A 10,959-nucleotide genomic window follows, 5' to 3' on the forward strand; every position below is an offset into this window, starting at 1 on the left:
GTGTAGAGTTTTTCTGAACTTCAGGGTCACGTAGTGACATCAGTTTAAGATTGCATATTTTTTTTTAGAAACAAACAAATATTTTCACTTTTCCTTTCAGTATCTAGCTGAGCAGCACTTATGACGTATGAGAAAATGTCCCCAGAAAAAAAAGGAAAAAGTCTGACAAATATATGTTTATAACATACACACACACACACACACACACACACACACACATATATATATAGTATATATATAGTATATATATATATATATATATATATATATATATATATATATATATATATATACATATATATAGTATATATATATATATAGCTGATAGCTGCAACAGCTGATGGAGGCAGCGGTAGAGCAGCAGCCGAGTGGAGTAGTCCAATTAAATGGACTAACTGAGCTATAACTGTAGCTCCACTAAACTGTGCATGTAAACATACTGATTGTCAGGAGTGTGTATCAACTGTAAGTGAGATAAGATAAACTAAAATTCTTAGAAAATCATCTTCTTGGTGCTACTAGAGGTCCAAAACTCTATCTCTTTCTTCTAAAGTTCTAAAAAGGACATTTTTTAACTTGTCTGCTTGATTTACAGGTGTCTTAGCCCATCACACCCAACCAAGTCAAATCAAGACATTTTTTTTATTGAGCTCAATATCACTAATTTACCCTAAGGGGCATTGCAGTCTGTACAGCACCCTCTGACCTTTGACCCTGACTTTGCAGAAGAAAAAACAAGCAATGTGGTTGCCAACTACTTATTCCAGTTCAGATCCTGGCCCCTCTTTGGCTGAGTTAGACTAAAGTGTCTGAATATTTTAGGTGAATATTTACTTATTCACTTATTCACTTACTTATTCGTTCTAAATCGGACAAACCCTGATCCCTCCACTCTGACTCTGAAACTCTATCTTGTTTGGTTTAACAGCAGATTTTTTTTATTTGATCATCTGGGGCAGTCTTAGGTAGTGAACTTATCTAGGATCCTTTTGGCCTGAAGGTAGATGCTCCTCCTGAGTGTGTTAGAGCTGGTCTGGTGTATCTGGTACCTTCTTCCAGATCTCAGCAGGGAGAAAAGGCTGTTATCTGAATGGTTGGGATCTTTAATGATCCTTCTGGCCTTGTTTTTTTAACGCCTGGTGTAAACATACTTAAGGCAGGGTAGAGCAGCATGTAGGCCAAACCAACCACTCTTTCCGAGGCATTGTGGTCCTGTCTGGTGTTGTCTCTGTACCCAGCTGTTATGTTCCCCATTTGGATGTTCTCAATGGTGCAGGAGTAGAAATTCTGCTGTATTTCAGGGAATACAGAGAATTTTCCCAGTTGTCTCAGGTAAAACAGTCTCTGCTTTGCCTTTCTCAACCACAGATAAAGAAACATAGATACCACATTGTTAGACATGTTCTCATCCCAAGTCATCACATATTAATGCTTTGCAGTGGACTTTCACGTCTACATATAATGCTCTAAGTATCCTCCTGCGTCTGTTATTTAAGCTCTGGGATGCCACTACCATGATGTTAAAAAAAAACACTGCCGGTAACAACATGATATAAAGAGAACAGTTACCGTTATAGGGTGGGCAGGAGGGGAGGTAGATGGGTCGCACAAAGAACTGACTGTTGTATCAAGTCCCAAGTTCAGTTCTCGTGTGGATTTGTGTTTTTTTTCCACACTGTACCATGTGCCTCTTTTGCCCAAACCTAACCTTTGTTGCCTAATCCATTGTGGCAGTCCACATTGGTTCCCATACAGACCATGCTGCGTCATCCCACCATGTACATTTGCTGACATCACTGTAACGTGAACACCTGAAGCAGAAGGATACTAAAAATGTAATAAATAGATGCAGAAGGCCACTGACAGAGCGGCACCATGAGAAAGTGCTGGTTATTTGACGACTTCAGAATCCTTAGCAGTCATTCAAAGCACCTGATCATTACAGAGGTGATTTCTGAGAGGTAGCTATTCAGGCAGGGTGGTTTTGTTCTCTTGGGCACAGCTGGCCTTCTTAAAGCACATGGGTATGATAGACTGTAAACTGGTGCAGTGTGGAAAGAAGTCCCTCATTAAATTACTTAATAATTGTAATTCTAACAATAACAATCATTCTAACCCCAGTCAGCACAAAAGACTTAAAAGCATCTATTACAAGGAGAGCTCCAGAAGGGAAACTACCAGCAGTATGGTTCACCTGAGGACACTTTTTTTTATAGAATATAAGGGCCAGCTTGCATATCGGTATATTATGCAGAGTGTGTAAAGAGATTGGTCTTAGGGGGGGTGGAAAATGATGAGTCAGCACTGGCACAGTTTACAGTATTTCCATGGCGTTCCACTACTCCCTGCTCTGAAACCAAAAATACACATCAGACAAGCTCTGTATGAGGTGTGTGTGTGTGTGTGTGTGTGTGTGTGTGTGTGTGTGGGTGTGTGTGGGTGTGTGTGTACATGTGTGTGTGTGTGTTTGTGTGTGTGTGTGTGTGTGTGCGTGCGTGCGTGTGTACGTGCGTGCTACTCTCTGGCAGCAGCTCCTCTAATATGACTGTGATTCTGTCGCAGCAGCAGCAGTGTTGTTTGTAATTAGATGAGAGATCAAGCACCGCTGTCTGCTGCGATTGTAAATTGTTGAGTCTGATATGACATGCCGCTCGCAAGTTGTAGCATGAATGCATAAATTAACAATAAATTGTGAAACAGTAATTAATAAATCTCAAAAATTATGCATGTACATGAATTAGTAATGATGAAGTGGAATGATTGCACACAACTCCCGCTATCAGAATAAATAGGTTTAAAATTAAATAACAGAATTGAAATCCACCTTGGAGCACCATACTTTAAAAAGGGAGACTTGATATCTGATTAATTCACCTTGTCTTTATTATCGAGACTATGAACTTCCTCCTAAATTCTTGACTCAGCAGGTGTACAGCAACTATAATATTACAAAAAGAACCACATAATCAACTACTTTACTAATGAACAGGTTTATTGATCTACTAACTATATATTCTGGTTATAACTACTAATAAGTGATATGAATAAGATGTGAATGAATGACTATGATGAATACAGCGATAAATAATTGATGAATAAATGTGTAGACTGGGTGAAATCAGTGGACAATCTGCAGTTTCCGTTTAGGAAGTTTTCAGTTTTACTAATTTCTTGCTGTTTATTCAACATTTCTCGCCAAGTTTGACCTTGTTTTTTTTTTTCTTTCCAGAAATAAAACCAACTTAGTTGTGTTTAAAAAGGTTAAATAACTTGTGAAAGGCATCTGAATGCAGCACAAGAAAACTGATGTCAACCCAGGTTTCAAAGGGTTAATCCAAAGCCTGATATATCTTATCGTATTGTGCCATGGACCTCCATTGCTGTCCAAATTAAACATATCAACGAATCAACCTCACAAACACTGAGCTGCTGCTGGAAACACTCTCTTCTTTTCTCAGCCTCATCGCCTGATGAGGCTGACAGACACAGGAGAAAACAGACAGACACACAAATAACATGAAGGGGACAGGGAAGGACAGACACTAGGAACAACAGAGAGCAGATCCTCACATGAACAGGAGCAGTGGAAATCCTCAGACTTCTCACTGAGAGCTACCGACCGTGGTCCACAATTGCGTCTCTGTTCATCCCACTACAAAGCTCCCCGACTATGTGAAAGTCAATGTCATTAATAGTTCAGGCCTGGAGAGTGACCACTGGGCGGAGGTCATTGTCTTAATGCTTAGCATAGCAGGCGACCCACTTTTCTCTATGATTAATTCCTGTGTGTGTGTGTGTGTTTCGGTGAGCGTGAAGCAATTGTCGCAGGATATGGCCGGTTATCCCCTCGTAAGACTGCGCATCAAAATTCCTGCAAACTGTCAACACTGCGATATAGTGAGTTGCCATAGTGATATTCTCCATTATCTCATCTACAAACACAGTCATCAAAGTTTGTAGACCAAGCAACATTAGCTGGGAAAAGGAGGGGCAGGATGAGGTCATTGTTGGAATGCATTATTGCATAAATTGATGTTAATTCCATATATATATATATATATATATATATATATATCCATGAATGTAACAAAATATATAAACATAACATGTATATGACATACCACAAATGGGAATAGGAATAGGAGCCAGAGCCTTCAGCTATCAGGCTCCTCTTCTGTGGACACAATGTGAAGTTTTGGTCTAGAAGGCATACACTGTCTCCACATTTAAGAGTAGACTGAAGACTTTCCTTTTTGATAAAGCTTATAGATAGGGCTGGCTCAGGCTTGCCTTGAACCAGCCCCTAGTTAGGCTGATATTGGTCCAGTCTGCCAGGGGACTTCCTGTGATACGCTGTGCTCGTCTGCGCATGTTTATGTCCTATCACTTATGTCATATCACTTAGTATGTTTACATGATGTTAGAAGAAGTCAAATTATTTTATTAGACTGACTAGAACTTAACTTTTAAAATACATGTAAACATGTTGGTCCGACGGAAATCAGACTAAATCAGATTTCTCGATTAGGCTAGGCGTTCTGTGCATGCTTCCAGCCGCTGCGCTGGCCACTGTAGGTAGGTAGAGATAGGGACCATTTGTCATTTATGGGTGCTGCAAAACAGGACAGGCATTTTTTTTAATTAAGTATTGAGGGGGTACTTGTGTTTTTCATTTTGGCTCACTTTTGGTTCTCAAATAGAACTTAAAATTAGGTTAAATGTAATTAGGAAACGTACAGCCGGAACACAGGAGCCAGTGACTGGTCCAGCAGAGTTTAAGAGGTTAAAAGGGAGACTTTTTATGGCCATGTAGCGCAATCTCTGTGTAAAAGCTTCGAGTAAGCATGATAACCTGAAAAAAATAATCTATTTATTTGAGGCTTATTTTTAGTTACCTTACCTCTAACACAACATAACACAAACAGTGCATGCACATTTGGGAAGGAAACAGCTCTCAAACTCGCCTGAGCATCGAGAGATGAGATTTTCTCTATATTGTGAAGAAGATTAATAAAATGCTTTTGCTCATTTTTTATTCATGTCCAACTCCAAGACCACTGATAAATGACACGTAAAACACGTATGATGCATCCATAAATGCAGACACACATGAGGGAAGAAATGTGTTTCAGCTGTGCAGTAGTATGTGTGTCAGTGTTTGATTGCTCTGTATGACTGCTGTTTGTGTTGTGCTTAGCAGGACAGGCTGATGAATTAGTCTTCACTGAAGCGTGGTAATGAGCATCTTGAAGCTCTGCTATAATTCTGCGTCTGCTTTTTTTTTCAAACTACAACAGCACATCTGTCTGACGTACAAAGCAATGCTCTGCTGGATCTGAAAACACAACAGCAAAATTAACATTTCTCCTACAATCACTGCGGCAATAGCTCACTGATATCATATCCAGCTGAGGAATAGGAGAAATATTTGACAATACTGAAGTAATTCATCATCTCGGTTCACACGCAGCAAGAGGAAAAGCTGAGCTTGCACTTTTGGCTATTGCCCTGCGAGAACTGCGTATTGTTATGGAAATGAGAAGCAAATGTATGTCAGTTGCAGAGAAGCACAGATAAGAATGGATCTCCTTTCCCTCTGGGGCAAGAGAGGAAAAGAGCAAATGATAAGGTAATAACTTATAATGCTACAATTTATCATTACTCTCACTAATGTCACTCTAAGTGGGTTAAATTAGCCAAAAAACATACTAACATGGTGTCATGGTGAAATTCCATTGTTTCTTGGTCAAAATGTGCCTGGCCGATAGCAAAAGCCTGGACGCAGAAAGCAGCTGCTTCCAGACAACCTATGATGTTTTAGTTATCCTTGCCGCATCAGCCTATGATGTTCCGGGATGCCGCTGCAGTGATGTCAACAAATGCACGTGCGGTGGGATGATGCAGCACGGTCGCTATGTTCACACAACAGCCCAGACTATCATGATGGTTGGGATTAGGCACCACAGTCATGGATGGTTAGGTTTAGGCAAAAAGAAAACACACACACACATAGGTTGCAAACTCTGGACTCCTGCATTAAAGTCGGTTGTTTGTGGGACCCCCCCACCTGCCCTACAAGTACATTTGCTGTCCTTATATCACATGGTCACCCAACCCATTCTCACTCCAAACTCGGAACATCATAGGTTAACGTGGCAAGGATACCTATGACGTCATAGATTGACTAGGAAAGTCACTGACCGACCGTCACCATGTGACAACTTCGGATCGAGACTATGTTGGCAAGCCTTGTTTAACGTCTTCAAATCTATGTTATTTACACAGATTTGTGAGGTTTTGTTGAGAGGTGTTCAGACCAAATAAACTGGCTACAACAAAGCCAAGCCTTTTAGACACTACAAACAGTATCCAACACTTTGTCATACCTAACAGAAGAATAGATCAATTTCCACAGATTTCTAAAACTGCATATATGACAGACCCCTAAACGACATGATCCTAATATTTGAGTTTTAAGCACTCCAAGTTCGTTTGGAGTGTTTGAAAAAATGCTGAGTCATGGGTCTGAGTCCACTTGGAGGGCTGAAACATTCAAATTCTCAAATATAGGTATTGATGAGGAAGATAAGGAAAGGAATGAGGAAAGGAGCAAAAGTAGCAAAAGAGCAAAAGGTCAGTAGCCTATCTGACTCGGAGGAGAGGGCTGAAAAAGAAGTTAGGAGATGAAGCTGAGTATTTAGGGCAGGTGGTATCAGTAGAGGGGGTGGGAAATTAGTGCATGACAGTAATCTTTTTACAAAGTTAACAAAAGTTGCTGAGTCAGGGGGATCAAGGAGGATAGAGAAGATAGAAGGAGTTTTGGGAGGGGTTGGAAAAAGATTATTGAACTTTAGATTGAAAAAAGGAGCTTTTAACTGCAGATAATGAAGAGGAGAAAGAGGAAAGATGAGACTGATTGGCAAGGAGGTCCTTAGAGAGCCTGAGCCTCTGCCATTCTCTTTCAGCTGTCCGTACAGTGTTTCTGTCAGTGAGTCCGACAACCATGGAGCTGCAGGGTCATGTCAGGCTGTCTGGAGGTGAGAGCACAGAGAGGAAGGGGACACAGAAGAGTTTCTGTGGCAGAGATGGATGAGAGAGGGCATCAGGTGAGGGCAGAGCTGATAGGTAAAGTGTGAAACAACAAATATTCCTAAAAAAAAATGTGTGTTTTTGTATGACATGTTCATGACCGCAATCATGACTTTAAAACAAATCTATTGTGAATTATCTCCTGTACCATAGTTGGATTTCTCCTTATCTCTGTTTTCTTTTGATTTTCACCTCTCCTCACTGGAGTACAGTAACACATATGCTATGTAATTGTCATATTTTGGGAACAAAGACTTATGAGTCTATTTTAGCTGTCTGACAGCAAAATGATCAAGGACACAAGAAAAAATTAATTCGAAATGTCAAAAAGTATTTTGTTGCACATGAATTGCATTTCTTCTTCAGGGAACAAATGTTTTGCACTGTTAATGAAGGGACTCGGTGAATGACAGTTTACAGAACCACACTGAAAAAAAGTGCTTTGTATACTTTAAAAATATTACTCTAATTTGGTGCACCAAAATGTATTAGCTTTTTTTCAAATAATATTTATGATTTAGTTAAAACCTTAAATTTTGATATAATATCAATCAAAATATTTATTTGTCCAAGGACAAAAATTGACATTCACCCCAAAAAAATGTTTATTTATTAAAAGACCACACAATGTTCTTTTTGTTTGTTTTTGTTTGTTTTTTAAACTTTGTTTCAACTTTTCTTTTTCAATTCAATATTTACAACTAAATCCAGGTATATTTGTTACTTCAGAAAAAAAGTAATTGAAACACTTTAATTTTGCTACAGCCAAATTCATTACCATTTATCAAGTTATAGTATTCACTACATTTTTAATTACGCCTTAATCAATACATTATCACCAGTCACAAGCCACAGTGTTACATCATTCATTCATTCATTCATTTTCCATAACCACTTGTCCTCGTAAGGGTCGCGGGGAGGCTAGAGGGACCCTCTTGCTATGAGGCAACAGTGCTAACCACGACACCATCGTGCCACCCATGTTACATCATGTTTGTCAATTTAATAACATTTTTGTGCTGTTTTACAACCTAAATTTGATCATAAATAAAACTAAATTTGAACACAAAAAAGCACTTTTCACTTGAGATAAACTACAACATTTTGTGTTTAATGTAGTTCACTTATTGTGAAAAAAAACGCTTTCTTCAGAAGACCTTAATGGTTAATATGATGTCTTATTAAAACATGCATCTGTTTTTCTGGGAAAGGATAGTTCCTGCTGACCCTCAGGATGATCCTGCACTGTGCTCACCCTGCATAGTTACCAGTCATTCAAGCTACCATCTGTTGTCCAGTCTATGTACAGTATTCTTCGCTTCCCCTTTTCTCCCACGCCCTATATCTATCTCTCACTGTCTCTTTTTTATGTTTTTGCAGTAGGGTGAAAAAAAGACAGCTCCAGTGCTGCTCTGCTGAACCTTGTGAGAAATCATTGCAACTGATAAGACGCCCACACATACATGGCATTATCACCGCATTTATGCGGGTCTAGAGCCAGTCTCTGGGGGATTAGGACATCATTACTGCCCTTCATGATTTCATCAAAAATCTCCCACAGAGTACTGGATGGAGAGGGAGGAAAATGCAGAGCACAGTGATCAGGCAGCAGCACTCTGCTTATGGGAGGATGTGGTGAATGCTTTATAAATTCAGCAAGTGAACCGTATTAATTGCTCAACCGGCAGATGTTTCGAAGATGTGACATGCGCTCTGTAGTCGCCTTCATAAAGCTCCTTGGGATGTATTCAATAGCTTAGCCTACATTTCTGTTCTTTTTCTAGCATCTGCTGAGAAATGTATGCAGATGTGAATCAGATACAAACACAGGCTCTCGAAGATGGTTCTCACCATTAAAAGAAGACAATTTCTCAGAAAAAACTTGTGAAATTCCTGTTTGTATTCCATTTCTACCATCAGCTAATACTGGTTTCTTTTAACCAGCACCACAGTTGTTCCCTGATCTTTAAAGAGCACTCCACTAATTAAGCATTGCAGTCCTATAACACTGTTGGACTCATAATGAACAGTTAATTACAAAACACAAAAAACGATCATAAACAATGTACCAGAATTGGAGACATTGTCTTTTTGCATTCCTTGTCCATGTCAAAACATAAAGCCTACATTACCGACATTGCAACTTGATTGCCAGCATTTAAGTGTGAGAATAAGTTGTGTGCTTGTGAGCATACATACCATAATTAGGTTTTTTAAGTCAGCCAGTATTGACAAGTTTTTGTTGCCTTTGCAGTCTTTAGGGGCCACTGACAGAGCATTGGTCTTATTCGGCTCTGACTGATCAATGTCCTGTATTGATATTCAGAGTTTTAAAGGTCAATAGCTGCACTCATGCTGATATTCTTAGGGACTGTTTACATGGCAACGGCTCTTACATGAAACATTAAACTTTTGTCCTTTCATTCACAAAACAACAGCATTATGGGGGCATGAAAATGCAAACTTTTGAAATAGGGCTCCATAGTGTTTTTTGAAAACATCACCTGTTCAACAAGTAGTTGTATGTACAAAATGTACAGCGCCAAAAAGTTATCCATTTTATCGCTGTTTCACATGCGGTCTGGTTGCTAACTGGTTTGGTGTCTTAAGAATTCAACCAGAAGAAGGTCCAGTAGAAACTAGCTGAAAGGAGGGATATCAGCAGCTACCATGGCAGAGTTGGACATACTTCCTTCAACAAATCGATTCTCCCCCGGTGTCTGTATACTGGAACAAGGAGAGTAGTCCAACTAAAAGGCCTTATTGAGCTATAATCATAGCTCCATTTATCTGTGCATGTGAAAGTACTAACTGTTGTTTAAAACAGACTGACCTGAGTCATTCCAGCCGCCTTATGAAGATTCCAAAAATCACCACTGAATGATTAAATTAGTAACCTGTGTACACAGGAAATCAAATTTCATGGCAGTCTGGGACTCCATTTTTACTTGTTAAAAAAAAGGTCAGTATCAGCCACACACAGACAAACTCTAAAGCTTTATCTTTCCTGCCCTAATGAAGATAAGTCCCACTTGTTTCGCATTTTCATTTAGAGCTTGTCCATTTCCTGTGATGGAGAGCGTGACAGAAAAAGAGCAGATAAGAGACTGAGAGCTTCAACTGGAGGCAGCCTTCCATCAGGTCAGACTGCTGCTGCTGCTTTAAATGCTCTGTTGTATATCGGACTGGATTACTGCAACTGTGCTCCTGTGATATACTGTAAAGGCGAGTGGAGCTGGGAAATAGTTGAATCCAATACCATTAGTGCCCTGATCTCGCTAATTGTTATAGTGGTCAGTCTGTTTGGAAGGGGGAATCAGGAAAGCATTTATGTAAAGTGCTTTTGGAAATTATTATTGAGATGATGCTAAAATGTTTCCCTTTATAAAAGGGAAATCTTTGGAGAATCACATAAAGTAAAACTCAAGTTTGAGACTCTCAAAGTGTTTAATTAAATTTAGATGCCAGCATCTGCTGCTTATAATGGATTACAGGGGTACTGTAATTGCTTTGCTCAGGGGCCACTTTTGCAGGATGATAGGAATCCAGGGGCCAGTTAATAAACAAGCATTGATATTTATGCGATAAAATTAAAGACCAAGGCAAATCCGTCACAGCAGCCCTGCACAGATTAGTTGTATGCAGGGGCGTATATAGGATGTACAGACATTCAGGGGTTAACGTGGACCCCTTATCCTCCCATGACATATTTTTATAGAGCAAACGCCCTACTTTTGGCTTGAGTACATCCTCCCTGGAATGTGAAAAAAAGGCTTGGAGGGGAGCTAAGACACGTGCAGTCCCCTGTTTGTGCTGTCTCTCAATCCACAGCCCCTCCCTGCCCCCCACACGCACACAAAATAAAATCAT

This window comes from Plectropomus leopardus, chromosome 21 (genome assembly GCF_026936395.1).
Source record: "Plectropomus leopardus strain MGB_pleo_1.0 chromosome 21, ASM2693639v1, whole genome shotgun sequence".
Taxonomy (NCBI): domain Eukaryota; kingdom Metazoa; phylum Chordata; class Actinopteri; order Perciformes; family Serranidae; genus Plectropomus; species Plectropomus leopardus.